The sequence below is a fragment of the Salmo salar genome, chromosome 08 (assembly GCF_965601325.2).
Source record: "Salmo salar chromosome 08, fSalSal1, whole genome shotgun sequence".
NCBI lineage: Eukaryota > Metazoa > Chordata > Actinopteri > Salmoniformes > Salmonidae > Salmo > Salmo salar.
In genome coordinates this window covers 637,501-653,151 of record NC_138298.1, presented here as the reverse complement: position 1 = coordinate 653,151, position 15,651 = coordinate 637,501, and the positions used below count along the sequence as shown (strand labels likewise).

At 43.6% G+C, this 15,651-nt stretch overlaps 44 non-coding genes across 44 annotated transcripts in view; all 44 read right to left on the bottom strand.

Annotated features, from left to right (window-relative positions):
- Positions 1-126: 126 nt before the first annotated feature.
- LOC145851074 (5S ribosomal RNA) lies at positions 127-245 on the bottom strand. Its single transcript, XR_014372924.1, has one exon. It is a non-coding gene; the product is annotated as a 5S ribosomal RNA (ribosomal RNA).
- A 409-nt stretch (positions 246-654) lies between these two features.
- LOC145850878 (5S ribosomal RNA) lies at positions 655-773 on the bottom strand. The gene has a single exon (XR_014372727.1). It is a non-coding gene; the product is annotated as a 5S ribosomal RNA (ribosomal RNA).
- A 139-nt stretch (positions 774-912) lies between these two features.
- On the bottom strand, positions 913-1,031 carry LOC145884573 (5S ribosomal RNA). Its single transcript, XR_014396151.1, has one exon. It is a non-coding gene; the product is annotated as a 5S ribosomal RNA (ribosomal RNA).
- Positions 1,032-1,440: 409 nt separating this feature from the next.
- Positions 1,441-1,559, bottom strand: LOC145884097 (5S ribosomal RNA). The gene has a single exon (XR_014395676.1). It is a non-coding gene; the product is annotated as a 5S ribosomal RNA (ribosomal RNA).
- Positions 1,560-1,698: 139 nt separating this feature from the next.
- Positions 1,699-1,817, bottom strand: LOC145882623 (5S ribosomal RNA). Its single transcript, XR_014394191.1, has one exon. It is a non-coding gene; the product is annotated as a 5S ribosomal RNA (ribosomal RNA).
- A 409-nt stretch (positions 1,818-2,226) lies between these two features.
- LOC145857691 (5S ribosomal RNA) lies at positions 2,227-2,345 on the bottom strand. The gene has a single exon (XR_014378592.1). It is a non-coding gene; the product is annotated as a 5S ribosomal RNA (ribosomal RNA).
- A 139-nt stretch (positions 2,346-2,484) lies between these two features.
- On the bottom strand, positions 2,485-2,603 carry LOC145850867 (5S ribosomal RNA). The gene has a single exon (XR_014372716.1). It is a non-coding gene; the product is annotated as a 5S ribosomal RNA (ribosomal RNA).
- A 409-nt stretch (positions 2,604-3,012) lies between these two features.
- Positions 3,013-3,131, bottom strand: LOC145850856 (5S ribosomal RNA). Its single transcript, XR_014372705.1, has one exon. It is a non-coding gene; the product is annotated as a 5S ribosomal RNA (ribosomal RNA).
- A 139-nt stretch (positions 3,132-3,270) lies between these two features.
- LOC145850844 (5S ribosomal RNA) lies at positions 3,271-3,389 on the bottom strand. The gene has a single exon (XR_014372692.1). It is a non-coding gene; the product is annotated as a 5S ribosomal RNA (ribosomal RNA).
- Positions 3,390-3,528: 139 nt separating this feature from the next.
- On the bottom strand, positions 3,529-3,647 carry LOC145850833 (5S ribosomal RNA). The gene has a single exon (XR_014372681.1). It is a non-coding gene; the product is annotated as a 5S ribosomal RNA (ribosomal RNA).
- A 409-nt stretch (positions 3,648-4,056) lies between these two features.
- Positions 4,057-4,175, bottom strand: LOC145855211 (5S ribosomal RNA). The gene has a single exon (XR_014376098.1). It is a non-coding gene; the product is annotated as a 5S ribosomal RNA (ribosomal RNA).
- Positions 4,176-4,584: 409 nt separating this feature from the next.
- LOC145882621 (5S ribosomal RNA) lies at positions 4,585-4,703 on the bottom strand. Its single transcript, XR_014394189.1, has one exon. It is a non-coding gene; the product is annotated as a 5S ribosomal RNA (ribosomal RNA).
- Positions 4,704-4,842: 139 nt separating this feature from the next.
- On the bottom strand, positions 4,843-4,961 carry LOC145850822 (5S ribosomal RNA). Its single transcript, XR_014372670.1, has one exon. It is a non-coding gene; the product is annotated as a 5S ribosomal RNA (ribosomal RNA).
- Positions 4,962-5,100: 139 nt separating this feature from the next.
- Positions 5,101-5,219, bottom strand: LOC145851072 (5S ribosomal RNA). The gene has a single exon (XR_014372922.1). It is a non-coding gene; the product is annotated as a 5S ribosomal RNA (ribosomal RNA).
- A 409-nt stretch (positions 5,220-5,628) lies between these two features.
- Positions 5,629-5,747, bottom strand: LOC145850811 (5S ribosomal RNA). The gene has a single exon (XR_014372659.1). It is a non-coding gene; the product is annotated as a 5S ribosomal RNA (ribosomal RNA).
- Positions 5,748-5,886: 139 nt separating this feature from the next.
- On the bottom strand, positions 5,887-6,005 carry LOC145850801 (5S ribosomal RNA). Its single transcript, XR_014372649.1, has one exon. It is a non-coding gene; the product is annotated as a 5S ribosomal RNA (ribosomal RNA).
- Positions 6,006-6,414: 409 nt separating this feature from the next.
- Positions 6,415-6,533, bottom strand: LOC145884096 (5S ribosomal RNA). The gene has a single exon (XR_014395675.1). It is a non-coding gene; the product is annotated as a 5S ribosomal RNA (ribosomal RNA).
- Positions 6,534-6,672: 139 nt separating this feature from the next.
- LOC145850791 (5S ribosomal RNA) lies at positions 6,673-6,791 on the bottom strand. The gene has a single exon (XR_014372639.1). It is a non-coding gene; the product is annotated as a 5S ribosomal RNA (ribosomal RNA).
- Positions 6,792-7,200: 409 nt separating this feature from the next.
- Positions 7,201-7,319, bottom strand: LOC145850780 (5S ribosomal RNA). Its single transcript, XR_014372628.1, has one exon. It is a non-coding gene; the product is annotated as a 5S ribosomal RNA (ribosomal RNA).
- Positions 7,320-7,458: 139 nt separating this feature from the next.
- On the bottom strand, positions 7,459-7,577 carry LOC145850769 (5S ribosomal RNA). Its single transcript, XR_014372617.1, has one exon. It is a non-coding gene; the product is annotated as a 5S ribosomal RNA (ribosomal RNA).
- Positions 7,578-7,986: 409 nt separating this feature from the next.
- Positions 7,987-8,105, bottom strand: LOC145850758 (5S ribosomal RNA). Its single transcript, XR_014372606.1, has one exon. It is a non-coding gene; the product is annotated as a 5S ribosomal RNA (ribosomal RNA).
- A 139-nt stretch (positions 8,106-8,244) lies between these two features.
- LOC145850747 (5S ribosomal RNA) lies at positions 8,245-8,363 on the bottom strand. Its single transcript, XR_014372595.1, has one exon. It is a non-coding gene; the product is annotated as a 5S ribosomal RNA (ribosomal RNA).
- A 139-nt stretch (positions 8,364-8,502) lies between these two features.
- Positions 8,503-8,621, bottom strand: LOC145850734 (5S ribosomal RNA). The gene has a single exon (XR_014372582.1). It is a non-coding gene; the product is annotated as a 5S ribosomal RNA (ribosomal RNA).
- A 409-nt stretch (positions 8,622-9,030) lies between these two features.
- LOC145850723 (5S ribosomal RNA) lies at positions 9,031-9,149 on the bottom strand. The gene has a single exon (XR_014372571.1). It is a non-coding gene; the product is annotated as a 5S ribosomal RNA (ribosomal RNA).
- A 409-nt stretch (positions 9,150-9,558) lies between these two features.
- Positions 9,559-9,677, bottom strand: LOC145882620 (5S ribosomal RNA). The gene has a single exon (XR_014394188.1). It is a non-coding gene; the product is annotated as a 5S ribosomal RNA (ribosomal RNA).
- A 139-nt stretch (positions 9,678-9,816) lies between these two features.
- LOC145850712 (5S ribosomal RNA) lies at positions 9,817-9,935 on the bottom strand. The gene has a single exon (XR_014372560.1). It is a non-coding gene; the product is annotated as a 5S ribosomal RNA (ribosomal RNA).
- A 139-nt stretch (positions 9,936-10,074) lies between these two features.
- On the bottom strand, positions 10,075-10,193 carry LOC145885747 (5S ribosomal RNA). Its single transcript, XR_014397331.1, has one exon. It is a non-coding gene; the product is annotated as a 5S ribosomal RNA (ribosomal RNA).
- Positions 10,194-10,602: 409 nt separating this feature from the next.
- LOC145882792 (5S ribosomal RNA) lies at positions 10,603-10,721 on the bottom strand. Its single transcript, XR_014394360.1, has one exon. It is a non-coding gene; the product is annotated as a 5S ribosomal RNA (ribosomal RNA).
- Positions 10,722-10,860: 139 nt separating this feature from the next.
- LOC145850701 (5S ribosomal RNA) lies at positions 10,861-10,979 on the bottom strand. The gene has a single exon (XR_014372549.1). It is a non-coding gene; the product is annotated as a 5S ribosomal RNA (ribosomal RNA).
- A 409-nt stretch (positions 10,980-11,388) lies between these two features.
- Positions 11,389-11,507, bottom strand: LOC145850690 (5S ribosomal RNA). Its single transcript, XR_014372538.1, has one exon. It is a non-coding gene; the product is annotated as a 5S ribosomal RNA (ribosomal RNA).
- A 139-nt stretch (positions 11,508-11,646) lies between these two features.
- On the bottom strand, positions 11,647-11,765 carry LOC145850679 (5S ribosomal RNA). Its single transcript, XR_014372527.1, has one exon. It is a non-coding gene; the product is annotated as a 5S ribosomal RNA (ribosomal RNA).
- A 139-nt stretch (positions 11,766-11,904) lies between these two features.
- LOC145850669 (5S ribosomal RNA) lies at positions 11,905-12,023 on the bottom strand. The gene has a single exon (XR_014372517.1). It is a non-coding gene; the product is annotated as a 5S ribosomal RNA (ribosomal RNA).
- A 139-nt stretch (positions 12,024-12,162) lies between these two features.
- Positions 12,163-12,281, bottom strand: LOC145881913 (5S ribosomal RNA). The gene has a single exon (XR_014393481.1). It is a non-coding gene; the product is annotated as a 5S ribosomal RNA (ribosomal RNA).
- Positions 12,282-12,420: 139 nt separating this feature from the next.
- On the bottom strand, positions 12,421-12,539 carry LOC145885668 (5S ribosomal RNA). The gene has a single exon (XR_014397251.1). It is a non-coding gene; the product is annotated as a 5S ribosomal RNA (ribosomal RNA).
- Positions 12,540-12,678: 139 nt separating this feature from the next.
- Positions 12,679-12,797, bottom strand: LOC145850659 (5S ribosomal RNA). The gene has a single exon (XR_014372507.1). It is a non-coding gene; the product is annotated as a 5S ribosomal RNA (ribosomal RNA).
- Positions 12,798-12,936: 139 nt separating this feature from the next.
- Positions 12,937-13,055, bottom strand: LOC145850648 (5S ribosomal RNA). Its single transcript, XR_014372496.1, has one exon. It is a non-coding gene; the product is annotated as a 5S ribosomal RNA (ribosomal RNA).
- A 139-nt stretch (positions 13,056-13,194) lies between these two features.
- Positions 13,195-13,313, bottom strand: LOC145850637 (5S ribosomal RNA). The gene has a single exon (XR_014372485.1). It is a non-coding gene; the product is annotated as a 5S ribosomal RNA (ribosomal RNA).
- A 409-nt stretch (positions 13,314-13,722) lies between these two features.
- Positions 13,723-13,841, bottom strand: LOC145885397 (5S ribosomal RNA). Its single transcript, XR_014396978.1, has one exon. It is a non-coding gene; the product is annotated as a 5S ribosomal RNA (ribosomal RNA).
- Positions 13,842-13,980: 139 nt separating this feature from the next.
- Positions 13,981-14,099, bottom strand: LOC145850625 (5S ribosomal RNA). The gene has a single exon (XR_014372473.1). It is a non-coding gene; the product is annotated as a 5S ribosomal RNA (ribosomal RNA).
- Positions 14,100-14,508: 409 nt separating this feature from the next.
- On the bottom strand, positions 14,509-14,627 carry LOC145850614 (5S ribosomal RNA). Its single transcript, XR_014372462.1, has one exon. It is a non-coding gene; the product is annotated as a 5S ribosomal RNA (ribosomal RNA).
- Positions 14,628-14,766: 139 nt separating this feature from the next.
- On the bottom strand, positions 14,767-14,885 carry LOC145850603 (5S ribosomal RNA). Its single transcript, XR_014372451.1, has one exon. It is a non-coding gene; the product is annotated as a 5S ribosomal RNA (ribosomal RNA).
- A 139-nt stretch (positions 14,886-15,024) lies between these two features.
- On the bottom strand, positions 15,025-15,143 carry LOC145885667 (5S ribosomal RNA). The gene has a single exon (XR_014397250.1). It is a non-coding gene; the product is annotated as a 5S ribosomal RNA (ribosomal RNA).
- Positions 15,144-15,282: 139 nt separating this feature from the next.
- On the bottom strand, positions 15,283-15,401 carry LOC145850592 (5S ribosomal RNA). The gene has a single exon (XR_014372440.1). It is a non-coding gene; the product is annotated as a 5S ribosomal RNA (ribosomal RNA).
- A 139-nt stretch (positions 15,402-15,540) lies between these two features.
- LOC145850581 (5S ribosomal RNA) overlaps positions 15,541-15,651 on the bottom strand; it is a 119-nt gene continuing 8 nt past the window's right edge. Inside the window, exon 1 of the ribosomal RNA XR_014372429.1 lies at positions 15,541-15,651. This exon is cut by the window's right edge and continues 8 nt beyond it. This is a non-coding gene — a ribosomal RNA (5S ribosomal RNA).

The following is a 15,651-nucleotide window of genomic DNA, read 5'->3' as shown; positions in this document are numbered from 1 at the left end:
TTGCTACAACATATATAGTCAAAGTGAGTCTGATAAAACAGACATTTAGTCAATTCATCATTAAATGCTTAATACAAGGCAGTGTTGCTGATGAAATAGTGCAAGAGCACACCCTCGTGGACAAAATGCTTACAGCACCTTGTATTCCCAGGCGGTCACCCATCCAAGTACTAACCAGGCCCGACCCTGCTTAGCTTCCGAGATCAGACGAGATCGGGCGTACCCAGGCTGGTATGGTCGTAAGCGAGAAACAATCTCTTGCTACAACATATATAGTCAAAGTGAGTGTGATAACCAGACATTGCATTTTCACCAATTAGATAAGCAGCTTGAACTTTGTGTCACTGAAAAAGTAGAAGAAATTACAAACACTGTTCCCATCACTTTTTAGCACAGGTAGTTGGATAAAATACAAACTTTATTTCCTTTCATCATTTGAACAGGGCAAAGGAGCACAAAGCACACACAAGCTGCATTCAGCAACAATATTCTTGTTTGTCTTATAAATACAAGGCAGATGCTAATTGAAAACACAAGGAAATATGATCCTATTAAAAAGGCAGGAAGCTGCATTTAGTCAATTCATCATTAAATGCTTACTACAAGGCAGTGTTGCTGATGAAATAGTGCAGGGGCACACCCTCGTGGACAAAATGCTTACAGCACCTGGTATTCCCAGGCGGTCTCCCATCCAAGTACTAACCAGGCCCGACCCTGCTTAGCTTCCGAGATCAGACGAGATCGGGCGTACCCAGGCTGGTATGGCCGTAAGCGAGAAACAATCTCTTGCTACAACATATATAGTCAAAGTGAGTCTGATAAAACAGACATTTAGTCAATTCATCATTAAATGCTTAATACAAGGCAGTGTTGCTGATGAAATAGTGCAAGAGCACACCCTCGTGGACAAAATTCTTACAGCACCTGGTATTCCCAGGCGGTCTCCCATCCAAGTACTAACCAGGCCCGACCCTGCTTAGCTTCCGAGATCAGACGAGATCGGGCGTACCCAGGCTGGTATGGCCGTAAGCGAGAAACAATCTCTTGCTACAACATATATAGTCAAAGTGAGTGTGATAAACTGACATTGCATTTTCTCCAATTAGATAAGCAGCTTGAACTTTGTGTCACTGAAAAAGTAGAAGAAATTACAAACACTGTTCCCATCACTTTTTAGCACAGGTAGTTGGATAAAATACAAACTTTATTTCCTTTCATCATTTGAACAGGGCAAAGGAGCACAAAGCACACACAAGCTGCATTCAGCAACAATATTCTTGTTTGTCTTATAAATACAAGGCAGATGCTAATTGAAAACACAAGGAAATTTGATCCTATTAAAAAGGCAGGAAGCTGCATTTAGTCAATTCATCATTAAATGCTTACTACAAGGCAGTGTTGCTGATGAAATAGTGCAGGGGCACACCCTCGTGAACAAAATGCTTACAGCACCTGGTATTCCCAGGCGGTCTACCATCCAAGTACTAACCAGGCCCGACCCTGCTTAGCTTCCGAGATCAGACGAGATCGGGCGTACCCAGGCTGGTATGGCCGTAAGCGAGAAACAATCTCTTGCTACAACATATATAGTCAAAGTGAGTCTGATAAAACAGACATTTAGTCAATTCATCATTAAATGCTTAATACAAGGCAGTGTTGCTGATGAAATAGTGCAAGAGCACACCCTCGTGGACAAAATGCTTACAGCACCTGGTATTCCCAGGCGGTCTCCCATCCAAGTACTAACCAGGCCCGACCCTGCTTAGCTTCCGAGATCAGACGAGATCGGGCATACCCAGGCTGGTATGGCCGTAAGCGAGAAACAATCTCTTGCTACAACATATATAGTCAAAGTGAGTGTGATAAACTGACATTGCATTTTCTCCAATTAGATAAGCAGCTTGAACTTTGTGTCACTGAAAAAGTAGAAGAAATTACAAACACTGTTCCCATCACTTTTTAGCACAGGTAGTTGGATAAAATACAAACTTTATTTCCTTTCATCATTTGAACAGGGCAAAGGAGCACAAAGCACACACAAGCTGCATTCAGCAACAATATTCTTGTTTGTCTTATAAATACAAGGCAGATGCTAATTGAAAACACAAGGAAATTTGATCCTATTAAAAAGGCAGGAAGCTGCATTTAGTCAATTCATCATTAAATGCTTACTACAAGGCAGTGTTGCTGATGAAATAGTGCAGGGGCACACCCTCGTGAACAAAATGCTTACAGCACCTGGTATTCCCAGGCGGTCTACCATCCAAGTACTAACCAGGCCCGACCCTGCTTAGCTTCCGAGATCAGACGAGATCGGGCGTACCCAGGATGGTATGGCCGTAAGCGAGATACAATCTCTTGCTACAACATATATAGTCAAAGTGAGTCTGATAAAACAGACATTTAGTCAATTCATCATTAAATGCTTAATACAAGGCAGTGTTGCTGATGAAATAGTGCAAGAGCACACCCTCGTGGACAAAATGCTTACAGCACCTGGTATTCCCAGGCGGTCTCCCATCCAAGTACTAACCAGGCCCGACCCTGCTTAGCTTCCGAGATCAGACGAGATCGGGCGTACCCAGGCTGGTATGGCCGTAAGCGAGAAACAATCTCTTGCTACAACATATATAGTCAAAGTGAGTGTGATAAACAGACATTGCATTTTCACCAATTAGATAAGCAGCTTGAACTTTGTGTCACTGAAAAAGTAGAAGAAATTACAAACACTGTTCCCATCACTTTTTAGCACAGGTAGTTGGATAAAATACAAACTTTATTTCCTTTCATCATTTGAACAGGGCAAAGGAGCACAAAGCACACACAAGCTGCATTCAGCAACAATATTCTTGTTTGTCTTATAAATACAAGGCAGATGCTAATTGAAAACACAAGGAAATTTGATCCTATTAAAAAGGCAGGAAGCTGCATTTAGTCAATTCATCATTAAATGCTTACTACAAGGCAGTGTTGCTGATGAAATAGTGCAGGGGCACACCCTCGTGGACAAAATGCTTACAGCACCTGGTATTCCCAGGCGGTCTCCCATCCAAGTACTAACCAGGCCCGACCCTGCTTAGCTTCCGAGATCAGACGAGATCGGGCGTACCCAGGCTGGTATGGCCGTAAGCGAGAAACAATCTCTTGCTACAACATATATAGTCAAAGTGAGTCTGATAAAACAGACATTTAGTCAATTCATCATTAAATGCTTAATACAAGGCAGTGTTGCTGATGAAATAGTGCAAGAGCACACCCTCGTGGACAAAATGCTTACAGCACCTGGTATTCCCAGGCGGTCTCCCATCCAAGTACTAACCAGGCCCGACCCTGCTTAGCTTCCGAGATCAGACGAGATCGGGCGTACCCAGGCTGGTATGGCCGTAAGCGAGATACAATCTCTTGCTACAACATATATAGTCAAAGTGAGTCTGATAAAAAAGACATTTAGTCAATTCATCATTAAATGCTTAATACAAGGCAGTGTTGCTGATGAAATAGTGCAAGAGCACACCCTCGTGGACAAAATGCTTACAGCACCTGGTATTCCCAGGCGGTCTCCCATCCAAGTACTAACCAGGCCCGACCCTGCTTAGCTTCCGAGATCAGACGAGATCGGGCGTACCCAGGCTGGTATGGCCGTAAGCGAGAAACAATCTCTTGCTACAACATATATAGTCAAAGTGAGTGTGATAAACAGACATTGCATTTTCACCAATTAGATAAGCAGCTTGAACTTTGTGTCACTGAAAAAGTAGAAGAAATTACAAACACTGTTCCCATCACTTTTTAGCACAGGTAGTTGGATAAAATACAAACTTTATTTCCTTTCATCATTTGAACAGGGCAAAGGAGCACAAAGCACACACAAGCTGCATTCAGCAACAATATTCTTGTTTGTCTTATAAATACAAGGCAGATGCTAATTGAAAACACAAGGAAATTTGATCCTATTAAAAAGGCAGGAAGCTGCATTTAGTCAATTCATCATTAAATGCTTACTACAAGGCAGTGTTGCTGATGAAATAGTGCAGGGGCACACCCTCGTGGACAAAATGCTTACAGCACCTGGTATTCCCAGGCGGTCTCCCATCCAAGTACTAACCAGGCCCGACCCTGCTTAACTTCCGAGATCAGACGAGATCGGGCGTACCCAGGCTGGTATGGCCGTAAGCGAGAAACAATCTCTTGCTACAACATATATAGTCAAAGTGAGTGTGATAACCAGACATTGCATTTTCACCAATTAGATAAGCAGCTTGAACTTTGTGTCACTGAAAAAGTAGAAGAAATTACAAACACTGTTCCCATCACTTTTTAGCACAGGTAGTTGGATAAAATACAAACTTTATTTCCTTTCATCATTTGAACAGGGCAAAGGAGCACAAAGCACACACAAGCTGCATTCAGCAACAATATTCTTGTTTGTCTTATAAATACAAGGCAGATGCTAATTGAAAACACAAGGAAATATGATCCTATTAAAAAGGCAGGAAGCTGCATTTAGTCAATTCATCATTAAATGCTTACTACAAGGCAGTGTTGCTGATGAAATAGTGCAGGGGCACACCCTCGTGGACAAAATGCTTACAGCACCTGGTATTCCCAGGCGGTCTCCCATCCAAGTACTAACCAGGCCCGACCCTGCTTAGCTTCCGAGATCAGACGAGATCGGGCATACCCAGGCTGGTATGGCCGTAAGCGAGAAACAATCTCTTGCTACAACATATATAGTCAAAGTGAGTCTGATAAAACAGACATTTAGTCAATTCATCATTAAATGCTTAATACAAGGCAGTGTTGCTGATGAAATAGTGCAAGAGCACACCCTCGTGGACAAAATGCTTACAGCACCTGGTATTCCCAGGCGGTCTCCCATCCAAGTACTAACCAGGCCCGACCCTGCTTAGCTTCCGAGATCAGACGAGATCGGGCGTACCCAGGCTGGTATGGCCGTAAGCGCGATACAATCTCTTGCTACAACATATATAGTCAAAGTGAGTCTGATAAAACAGACATTTAGTCAATTCATCATTAAATGCTTAATACAAGGCAGTGTTGCTGATGAAATAGTGCAAGAGCACACCCTCGTGGACAAAATGCTTACAGCACCTTGTATTCCCAGGCGGTCACCCATCCAAGTACTAACCAGGCCCGACCCTGCTTAGCTTCCGAGATCAGACGAGATCGGGCGTACCCAGGCTGGTATGGTCGTAAGCGAGAAACAATCTCTTGCTACAACATATATAGTCAAAGTGAGTGTGATAACCAGACATTGCATTTTCACCAATTAGATAAGCAGCTTGAACTTTGTGTCACTGAAAAAGTAGAAGAAATTACAAACACTGTTCCCATCACTTTTTAGCACAGGTAGTTGGATAAAATACAAACTTTATTTCCTTTCATCATTTGAACAGGGCAAAGGAGCACAAAGCACACACAAGCTGCATTCAGCAACAATATTCTTGTTTGTCTTATAAATACAAGGCAGATGCTAATTGAAAACACAAGGAAATATGATCCTATTAAAAAGGCAGGAAGCTGCATTTAGTCAATTCATCATTAAATGCTTACTACAAGGCAGTGTTGCTGATGAAATAGTGCAGGGGCACACCCTCGTGGACAAAATGCTTACAGCACCTGGTATTCCCAGGCGGTCTCCCATCCAAGTACTAACCAGGCCCGACCCTGCTTAGCTTCCGAGATCAGACGAGATCGGGCGTACCCAGGCTGGTATGGCCGTAAGCGAGAAACAATCTCTTGCTACAACATATATAGTCAAAGTGAGTCTGATAAAACAGACATTTAGTCAATTCATCATTAAATGCTTAATACAAGGCAGTGTTGCTGATGAAATAGTGCAAGAGCACACCCTCGTGGACAAAATGCTTACAGCACCTGGTATTCCCAGGCGGTCTCCCATCCAAGTACTAACCAGGCCCGACCCTGCTTAGCTTCCGAGATCAGACGAGATCGGGCGTACCCAGGCTGGTATGGCCGTAAGCGAGAAACAATCTCTTGCTACAACATATATAGTCAAAGTGAGTGTGATAAACTGACATTGCATTTTCTCCAATTAGATAAGCAGCTTGAACTTTGTGTCACTGAAAAAGTAGAAGAAATTACAAACACTGTTCCCATCACTTTTTAGCACAGGTAGTTGGATAAAATACAAACTTTATTTCCTTTCATCATTTGAACAGGGCAAAGGAGCACAAAGCACACACAAGCTGCATTCAGCAACAATATTCTTGTTTGTCTTATAAATACAAGGCAGATGCTAATTGAAAACACAAGGAAATTTGATCCTATTAAAAAGGCAGGAAGCTGCATTTAGTCAATTCATCATTAAATGCTTACTACAAGGCAGTGTTGCTGATGAAATAGTGCAGGGGCACACCCTCGTGAACAAAATGCTTACAGCACCTGGTATTCCCAGGCGGTCTACCATCCAAGTACTAACCAGGCCCGACCCTGCTTAGCTTCCGAGATCAGACGAGATCGGGCGTACCCAGGCTGGTATGGCCGTAAGCGAGAAACAATCTCTTGCTACAACATATATAGTCAAAGTGAGTCTGATAAAACAGACATTTAGTCAATTCATCATTAAATGCTTAATACAAGGCAGTGTTGCTGATGAAATAGTGCAAGAGCACACCCTCGTGGACAAAATGCTTACAGCACCTGGTATTCCCAGGCGGTCTCCCATCCAAGTACTAACCAGGCCCGACCCTGCTTAGCTTCCGAGATCAGACGAGATCGGGCGTACCCAGGCTGGTATGGCCGTAAGCGAGAAACAATCTCTTGCTACAACATATATAGTCAAAGTGAGTGTGATAAACAGACATTGCATTTTCACCAATTAGATAAGCAGCTTGAACTTTGTGTCACTGAAAAAGTAGAAGAAATTACAAACACTGTTCCCATCACTTTTTAGCACAGGTAGTTGGATAAAATACAAACTTTATTTCCTTTCATCATTTGAACAGGGCAAAGGAGCACAAAGCACACACAAGCTGCATTCAGCAACAATATTCTTGTTTGTCTTATAAATACAAGGCAGATGCTAATTGAAAACACAAGGAAATTTGATCCTATTAAAAAGGCAGGAAGCTGCATTTAGTCAATTCATCATTAAATGCTTACTACAAGGCAGTGTTGCTGATGAAATAGTGCAGGGGCACACCCTCGTGGACAAAATGCTTACAGCACCTGGTATTCCCAGGCGGTCTCCCATCCAAGTACTAACCAGGCCCGACCCTGCTTAGCTTCCGAGATCAGACGAGATCGGGCGTACCCAGGCTGGTATGGCCGTAAGCGAGAAACAATCTCTTGCTACAACATATATAGTCAAAGTGAGTCTGATAAAACAGACATTTAGTCAATTCATCATTAAATGCTTAATACAAGGCAGTGTTGCTGATGAAATAGTGCAAGAGCACACCCTCGTGGACAAAATGCTTACAGCACCTGGTATTCCCAGGCGGTCTCCCATCCAAGTACTAACCAGGCCCGACCCTGCTTAGCTTCCGAGATCAGACGAGATCGGGCGTACCCAGGCTGGTATGGCCGTAAGCGAGAAACAATCTCTTGCTACAACATATATAGTCAAAGTGAGTGTGATAAACAGACATTGCATTTTCACCAATTAGATAAGCAGCTTGAACTTTGTGTCACTGAAAAAGTAGAAGAAATTACAAACACTGTTCCCATCACTTTTTAGCACAGGTAGTTGGATAAAATACAAACTTTATTTCCTTTCATCATTTGAACAGGGCAAAGGAGCACAAAGCACACACAAGCTGCATTCAGCAACAATATTCTTGTTTGTCTTATAAATACAAGGCAGATGCTAATTGAAAACACAAGGAAATTTGATCCTATTAAAAAGGCAGGAAGCTGCATTTAGTCAATTCATCATTAAATGCTTACTACAAGGCAGTGTTGCTGATGAAATAGTGCAGGGGCACACCCTCGTGGACAAAATGCTTACAGCACCTGGTATTCCCAGGCGGTCTCCCATCCAAGTACTAACCAGGCCCGACCCTGCTTAGCTTCCGAGATCAGACGAGATCGGGCGTACCCAGGCTGGTATGGCCGTAAGCGAGAAACAATCTCTTGCTACAACATATATAGTCAAAGTGAGTCTGATAAAACAGACATTTAGTCAATTCATCATTAAATGCTTAATACAAGGCAGTGTTGCTGATGAAATAGTGCAAGAGCACACCCTCGTGGACAAAATGCTTACAGCACCTGGTATTCCCAGGCGGTCTCCCATCCAAGTACTAACCAGGCCCGACCCTGCTTAGCTTCCGAGATCAGACGAGATCGGGCGTACCCAGGCTGGTATGGCCGTAAGCGAGATACAATCTCTTGCTACAACATATATAGTCAAAGTGAGTCTGATAAAAAAGACATTTAGTCAATTCATCATTAAATGCTTAATACAAGGCAGTGTTGCTGATGAAATAGTGCAAGAGCACACCCTCGTGGACAAAATGCTTACAGCACCTGGTATTCCCAGGCGGTCTCCCATCCAAGTACTAACCAGGCCCGACCCTGCTTAGCTTCCGAGATCAGACGAGATCGGGCGTACCCAGGCTGGTATGGCCGTAAGCGAGAAACGAACTCTTGCTACAACATATATAGTCAAAGTGAGTGTGATAAACAGACATTGCATTTTCACCAATTAGATAAGCAGCTTGAACTTTGTGTCACTGAAAAAGTAGAAGAAATTACAAACACTGTTCCCATCACTTTTTAGCACAGGTAGTTGGATAAAATACAAACTTTATTTCCTTTCATCATTTGAACAGGGCAAAGGAGCACAAAGCACACACAAGCTGCATTCAGCAACAATATTCTTGTTTGTCTTATAAATACAAGGCAGATGCTAATTGAAAACACAAGGAAATTTGATCCTATTAAAAAGGCAGGAAGCTGCATTTAGTCAATTCATCATTAAATGCTTACTACAAGGCAGTGTTGCTGATGAAATAGTGCAGGGGCACACCCTCGTGGACAAAATGCTTACAGCACCTGGTATTCCCAGGCGGTCTCCCATCCAAGTACTAACCAGGCCCGACCCTGCTTAGCTTCCGAGATCAGACGAGATCGGGCGTACCCAGGCTGGTATGGCCGTAAGCGAGAAACAATCTCTTGCTACAACATATATAGTCAAAGTGAGTGTGATAACCAGACATTGCATTTTCACCAATTAGATAAGCAGCTTGAACTTTGTGTCACTGAAAAAGTAGAAGAAATTACAAACACTGTTCCCATCACTTTTTAGCACAGGTAGTTGGATAAAATACAAACTTTATTTCCTTTCATCATTTGAACAGGGCAAAGGAGCACAAAGCACACACAAGCTGCATTCAGCAACAATATTCTTGTTTGTCTTATAAATACAAGGCAGATGCTAATTGAAAACACAAGGAAATATGATCCTATTAAAAAGGCAGGAAGCTGCATTTAGTCAATTCATCATTAAATGCTTACTACAAGGCAGTGTTGCTGATGAAATAGTGCAGGGGCACACCCTCGTGGACAAAATGCTTACAGCACCTGGTATTCCCAGGCGGTCTCCCATCCAAGTACTAACCAGGCCCGACCCTGCTTAGCTTCCGAGATCAGACGAGATCGGGCATACCCAGGCTGGTATGGCCGTAAGCGAGAAACAATCTCTTGCTACAACATATATAGTCAAAGTGAGTCTGATAAAACAGACATTTAGTCAATTCATCATTAAATGCTTAATACAAGGCAGTGTTGCTGATGAAATAGTGCAAGAGCACACCCTCGTGGACAAAATGCTTACAGCACCTGGTATTCCCAGGCGGTCTCCCATCCAAGTACTAACCAGGCCCGACCCTGCTTAGCTTCCGAGATCAGACGAGATCGGGCGTACCCAGGCTGGTATGGCCGTAAGCGCGATACAATCTCTTGCTACAACATATATAGTCAAAGTGAGTCTGATAAAACAGACATTTAGTCAATTCATCATTAAATGCTTAATACAAGGCAGTGTTGCTGATGAAATAGTGCAAGAGCACACCCTCGTGGACAAAATGCTTACAGCACCTTGTATTCCCAGGCGGTCACCCATCCAAGTACTAACCAGGCCCGACCCTGCTTAGCTTCCGAGATCAGACGAGATCGGGCGTACCCAGGCTGGTATGGCCGTAAGCGAGAAACAATCTCTTGCTACAACATATATAGTCAAAGTGAGTGTGATAACCAGACATTGCATTTTCACCAATTAGATAAGCAGCTTGAACTTTGTGTCACTGAAAAAGTAGAAGAAATTACAAACACTGTTCCCATCACTTTTTAGCACAGGTAGTTGGATAAAATACAAACTTTATTTCCTTTCATCATTTGAACAGGGCAAAGGAGCACAAAGCACACACAAGCTGCATTCAGCAACAATATTCTTGTTTGTCTTATAAATACAAGGCAGATGCTAATTGAAAACACAAGGAAATTTGATCCTATTAAAAAGGCAGGAAGCTGCATTTAGTCAATTCATCATTAAATGCTTACTACAAGGCAGTGTTGCTGATGAAATAGTGCAGGGGCACACCCTCGTGGACAAAATGCTTACAGCACCTGGTATTCCCAGGCGGTCTCCCATCCAAGTACTAACCAGGCCCGACCCTGCTTTGCTTCCGAGATCAGACGAGATCGGGCGTACCCAGGCTGGTATGGCCGTAAGCGAGAAACAATCTCTTGCTACAACATATATAGTCAAAGTGAGTCTGATAAAACAGACATTTAGTCAATTCATCATTAAATGCTTAATACAAGGCAGTGTTGCTGATGAAATAGTGCAAGAGCACACCCTCGTGGACAAAATGCTTACAGCACCTGGTATTCCCAGGCGGTCTCCCATCCAAGTACTAACCAGGCCCGACCCTGCTTAGCTTCCGAGATCAGACGAGATCGGGCGTACCCAGGCTGGTATGGCCGTAAGCGAGAAGCAATCTCTTGCTACAACATATATAGTCAAAGTGAGTGTGATAAACAGACATTGCATTTTCACCAATTAGATAAGCAGCTTGAACTTTGTGTCACTGAAAAAGTAGAAGAAATTACAAACACTGTTCCCATCACTTTTTAGCACAGGTAGTTGGATAAAATACAAACTTTATTTCCTTTCATCATTTGAACAGGGCAAAGGAGCACAAAGCACACACAAGCTGCATTCAGCAACAATATTCTTGTTTGTCTTATAAATACAAGGCAGATGCTAATTGAAAACACAAGGAAATATGATCCTATTAAAAAGGCAGGAAGCTGCATTTAGTCAATTCATCATTAAATGCTTACTACAAGGCAGTGTTGCTGATGAAATAGTGCAGGGGCACACCCTCGTGGACAAAATGCTTACAGCACCTGGTATTCCCAGGCGGTCTCCCATCCAAGTACTAACCAGGCCCGACCCTGCTTAGCTTCCGAGATCAGACGAGATCGGGCGTACCCAGGCTGGTATGGCCGTAAGCGAGAAACAATCTCTTGCTACAACATATATAGTCAAAGTGAGTCTGATAAAACAGACATTTAGTCAATTCATCATTAAATGCTTAATACAAGGCAGTGTTGCTGATGAAATAGTGCAAGAGCACACCCTCGTGGACAGAATGCTTACAGCACCTGGTATTCCCAGGCGGTCTCCCATCCAAGTACTAACCAGGCCCGACCCTGCTTAGCTTCCGAGATCAGACGAGATCGGGCGTACCCAGGCTGGTATGGCCGTAAGCGAGAAACAATCTCTTGCTACAACATATATAGTCAAAGTGAGTCTGATAAAACAGACATTTAGTCAATTCATCATTAAATGCTTAATACAAAGCAGTGTTGCTGATGAAATAGTGCAAGAGCACACCCTCGTGGACAAAATGCTTACAGCACCTGGTATTCCCAGGCGGTCTCCCATCCAAGTACTAACCAGGCCCGACCCTGCTTAGCTTCCGAGATCAGACGAGATCGGGCGTACCCAGGCTGGTATGGCCGTAAGCGAGATACAATCTCTTGCTACAACATATATAGTCAAAGTGAGTCTGATAAAACAGACATTTAGTCAATTCATCATTAAATGCTTAATACAAGGCAGTGTTGCTGATGAAATAGTGCAAGAGCACACCCTCGTGGACAAAATGCTTACAGCACCTGGTATTCCCAGGCGGTCTCCCATCCAAGTACTTACCAGGCCCGACCCTGCTTAGCTTCCGAGATCAGACGAGATCGGGCGTACCCAGGCTGGTATGGCCGTAAGCGAGAAACAATCTCTTGCTACAACATATATAGTCAAAGTGAGTCTGATAAAACAGACATTTAGTCAATTCATCATTAAATGCTTAATACAAGGCAGTGTTGCTGATGAAATAGTGCAAGAGCACACCCTCGTGGACAAAATGCTTACAGCACCTGGTATTCCCAGGCGGTCTCCCATCCAAGTACTAACCAGGCCCGACCCTGCTTAGCTTCCGAGATCAGACTAGATCGGGCGTACCCAGGCTGGTATGGCCGTAAGCGAGATAGAATCTCTTGCTACAACATATATAGTCAAAGTGAGTCTGATAAAACAGACATTTAGTCAATTCATCATTAAATGCTTAATACAAGGCAGTGTTGCTGATGAAATAGTGCAAGAGCACACCCTCGTGGACAAAATGCTTACAGCACCTGGTATTCCCAGGCGGTCTCCCATCCAAGTACTAACCAGGCCCGACCCTGCTTAGCTTCCGAGATCAGACGAGATCGGGCGTACCCAGGCTGGTATGGCCGTAAGCGAGAAACAATCTCTTGCTACAACATATATAGTCAAAGTGAGTCTGATAAAACAGACATTTAGTCAATTCATCATTAAATGCTTAATACAAAGCAGTGTTGCTGATGAAATAGTGCAAGAGCACACCCTCGTGGACAAAATGCTTACAGCACCTGGTATTCCCAGGCGGTCTCCCATCCAAGTACTAACCAGGCCCGACCCTGCTTAGCTTCCGAGATCAGACGAGATCGGGCGTACCCAGGCTGGTATGGCCGTAAGCGAGATACAATCTCTTGCTACAACATATATAGTCAAAGTGAGTCTGATAAAACAGACATTTAGTCAATTCATCATTAAATGCTTAATACAAGGCAGTGTTGCTGATGAAATAGTGCAAGAGCACACCCTCGTGGACAAAATGCTTACAGCACCTGGTATTCCCAGGCGGTCTCCCATCCAAGTACTAACCAGGCCCGACCCTGCTTAGCTTCCGAGATCAGACGAGATCGGGCGTACCCAGGCTGGTATGGCCGTAAGCGAGAAACAATCTCTTGCTACAACATATATAGTCAAAGTGAGTGTGATAAACAGACATTGCATTTTCACCAATTAGATAAGCAGCTTGAACTTTGTGTCACTGAAAAAGTAGAAGAAATTACAAACACTGTTCCCATCACTTTTTAGCACAGGTAGTTGGATAAAATACAAACTTTATTTCCTTTCATCATTTGAACAGGGCAAAGGAGCACAAAGCACACACAAGCTGCATTCAGCAACAATATTCTTGTTTGTCTTATAAATACAAGGCAGATGCTAATTGAAAACACAAGGAAATATGATCCTATTAAAAAGGCAGGAAGCTGCATTTAGTCAATTCATCATTAAATGCTTACTACAAGGCAGTGTTGCTGATGAAATAGTGCAGGGGCACACCCTCGTGGACAAAATGCTTACAGCACCTGGTATTCCCAGGCGGTCTCCCATCCAAGTACTAACCAGGCCCGACCCTGCTTAGTTTCCGAGATCAGACGAGATCGGGCGTACCCAGGCTGGTATGGCCGTAAGCGAGAAACAATCTCTTGCTACAACATATATAGTCAAAGTGAGTCTGATAAAACAGACATTTAGTCAATTCATCATTAAATGCTTAATACAAGGCAGTGTTGCTGATGAAATAGTGCAAGAGCACACCCTCGTGGACAAAATGCTTACAGCACCTGGTATTCCCAGGCGGTCTCCCATCCAAGTACTAACCAGGCCCGACCCTGCTTAGCTTCCGAGATCAGACGAGATCGGGCGTACCCAGGCTGGTATGGCCGTAAGCGAGTAACAATCTCTTGCTACAACATATATAGTCAAAGTGAGTGTGATAAACAGACATTGCATTTTCACCAATTAGATAAGCAGCTTGAACTTTGTGTCACTGAAAAAGTAGAAGAAATTACAAACACTGTTCCCATCACTTTTTAGCACAGGTAGTTGGATAAAATACAAACTTTATTTCCTTTCATCATTTGAACAGGGCAAAGGAGCACAAAGCACACACAAGCTGCATTCAGCAACAATATTCTTGTTTGTCTTATAAATACAAGGCAGATGCTAATTGAAAACACAAGGAAATATGATCCTATTAAAAAGGCAGGAAGCTGCATTTAGTCAATTCATCATTAAATGCTTACTACAAGGCAGTGTTGCTGATGAAATAGTGCAGGGGCACACCCTCGTGGACAAAATGCTTACAGCACCTGGTATTCCCAGGCGGTCTCCCATCCAAGTACTAACCAGGCCCGACCCTGCTTAGCTTCCGAGATCAGACGAGATCGGGCGTACCCAGGCTGGTATGGCCGTAAGCGAGATACAATCTCTTGCTACAACATATATAGTCAAAGTGAGTCTGATAAAACAGACATTTAGTCAATTCATCATTAAATGCTTAATACAAGGCAGTGTTGCTGATGAAATAGTGCAAGAGCACACCCTCGTGGACAAAATGCTTACAGCACCTGGTATTCCCAGGCGGTCTCCCATCCAAGTACTAACCAGGCCCGACCCTGCTTAGCTTCCGAGATCAGACGAGATCGGGCGTACCCAGGCTGGTATGGCCGTAAGCGAGAAACAATCTCTTGCTACAACATATATAGTCAAAGTGAGTCTGATAAAACAGACATTTAGTCAATTCATCATTAAATGCTTAATACAAGGCAGTGTTGCTGATGAAATAGTGCAAGAGCACACCCTCGTGGACAAAATGCTTACAGCACCTGGTATTCCCAGGCGGTCTCCCATCCAAGTACTAACCAGGCCCGACCCTGCTTAGCTTCCGAGATCAGACTAGATCGGGCGTACCCAGGCTGGTATGGCCGTAAGCGAGATAGAATCTCTTGCTACAACATATATAGTCAAAGTGAGTCTGATAAAACAGACATTTAGTCAATTCATCATTAAATGCTTAATACAAGGCAGTGTTGCTGATGAAATAGTGCAAGAGCACACCCTCGTGGACAAAATGCTTACAGCACCTGGTATTCCCAGGCGGTCTCCCATCCAAGTACTAACCAGGCCCGACCCTGCTTAGCTTCCGAGATCAGACGAGATCGGGCGTACCCAGGCTGGTATGGCCGTAAGCGAGATACAATCTCTTGCTACAACATATATAGTCAAAGTGAGTCTGATAAAACAGACATTTAGTCAATTCATCATTAAATGCTTAATACAAGGCAGTGTTGCTGATGAAATAGTGCAAGAGCACACCCTCGTGGACAAAATGCTTACAGCACCTGGTATTCCCAGGCGGTCTCCCATCCAAGTACTAACCAGGCCCGACCCTGCTTAGCTTCCGAGATCAGACGAGATCGGGCGTACCCAGGCTGGTATGG